A 2,304-nucleotide genomic window follows, 5' to 3' on the forward strand; every position below is an offset into this window, starting at 1 on the left:
GACGCTGAATATTTGTGCTTTCAGACATTCCTATAGGCCGGTCACAAGATTTAAAGCATGCTAAATTAATTTGGACCCTGCGAAACAGGCAACAGGATAGGATTTCATACTCCATGGGTTTTTACTTTAATAAATGAGCTATAATCATAATTAATTCCATATACATGATTTGAATGTTTATATTTTCACAGCTGGAGGAGGAGGCACTCGCATCTGGAGGAAAAACAGATCCAGGTCATGCAACTCAAGGTCAACGTCTCATCAGACATCATTCTTCCAACGCTTAGAGAGAGATTTGTAAAATGAAGGCGGAGCTTAACAAGGCGTTCTGATCACAAGATTTCATATTAATTGCTGGTGATATTTCATTTTACAATATAATAAATTTTATCAAATATATGATTTATTCTGAAATTGTATATAAAGTTACATGTTTGCTGTTCATGTTTACACAAAATTTCCAAAAATACGCACAAGTATCTTTTGAAATTAATCATTCATGTTTTGTTATTGTGCTTAGGGTGTCAAAAACACCAAATCCTGTGTTTATTAAAGCAATAAGCCCCAAGAAGCAGTGGGTTACAGTGCATTTTATAATGTTAAGGGCATCGCGTCGTGCCTGAAACCCCCTTAGCTGTTATAAAATGCACTTGTAACCCACTGCTTCGCGGGGCTTATTGCTTTTATAAAACGATTATTGCTTTTATTTATTTCATAAAATAACGTAAATAAAGTGATATTTAGGGTATGTAATGCGGTCAGCAGTTATAAATCGGGGTATTTTATAACGGCTTGGAACTCGGCTCAACCAATCACAATCAAGCACCAGAACTGATCGTTTTATAAATTTGCTTTTAAGAAATGTAATGCTCGAACTACCTAATGTGCCACAAAGTAAACACTTGACAGCTAGTAGCCATGGAAACTCTAGTATGCAGTATGAAGGGCCAGAGAAAGACGTAAGTCTGTGTTGGGTTCAATGATGTAGATCGTTGAGTAAATCTCACACTCAGGATAATCTAGTGTGATTAAAGAACTGAAATAATAATACATAGAGATGTGACTGACACTGTCGAAATAAAAGGCTTTATGTCTGTATGACGGCCCTCCCTTGATTTCATTTCAAAGGATTGTGTTTTCAGAGAGCAGTAAGTTTGTTTGATCTTTCAAAGGCCTGTCATTTCAATGCAGAAGACTGAACCTTTGCTGTCTACGTTTTATTTTTAAAAACTTTTATGTATGTGTTGTAGTATATCTTTGCTAAAAGTGTGCAATTTGAATAAATAATTCTAAAAGCATTTGCAAGAGTTTTGTTTAAATCTAATATTTTGTTATCTATAAATTGTCTGAATTATGTGTCGCACTGGTCCTGTTTATTTTTCGATTTGTGAGTTTATGGTCTGTTAGCCTGAGGCCTCTGGATGTGGATGTTGTTCTCAATGCTGACCTGATTCACTTCACTGCACCTGTTGGATAGCTGGACGCTACATCGGTTTGTTCTCTGACCAGCTGTGTCAATGATAAAACTTAACATATGCTTAACCTCAACTTTATGATTATTACTTAACGGTTATCAAGATAATGGTAAAATAACTCTTATTTAATGCCAAAATTTGTTTAAGAGAAAGGAATATATATGAATATATAATAGGCTGTTACAAGTTATATTTAATATACAAACTGGACGTGAAAACACTCCTTTAGTTTCTAAATGATGTAAACATACACTCTTCCTCTGTGTGCAAGGGTCTGAAGCAGGTCCCCTGGGCATGCGCAGTCCCTTGAGGTTGTTCAGATGGAAATAAGAAAGAAAAGATGGTAAATGGGCGGGGCTTGGAGGCCCGGTCGTTATGTGTAAAATGGTCATGTACGACGGGTCAATAAATAATAACGTTTTATATATAACAATTCTAACTGTGTGTTTTTAAATTCAATAGCGGTTAAAGTTTCTCGGTGGCATTATTCAGGTGTATTTTATTATCCATGACGCTGCTGAAGCAAACGGAGCGTGTTAGGTCACATGATACGTGTTACATTTATCAGCGCTGGCGAGCACGGACCAATCACAGTCATTTGTTATTACTGAATGAGGAGGTTTAAAAATATATATTTTAAATAAACAACTATGTCTCATTTCAATTAATGTTTCATGTTCAAACCCTTGATAATAATATACTTAAACTGTTATACAATACAGCGCTCAAATAAGTAAGGTTTCAATGCGATCCAGTGGATGATTAGGCTTTTCGTCCTCACAGCGCCTCCTGGCGGAGGTATTTATGTCTCAATTGAAGGTGGGGCAAA

Source organism: Triplophysa rosa, linkage group LG10, assembly GCF_024868665.1.
Source record: "Triplophysa rosa linkage group LG10, Trosa_1v2, whole genome shotgun sequence".
Classification (NCBI taxonomy): domain Eukaryota; kingdom Metazoa; phylum Chordata; class Actinopteri; order Cypriniformes; family Nemacheilidae; genus Triplophysa; species Triplophysa rosa.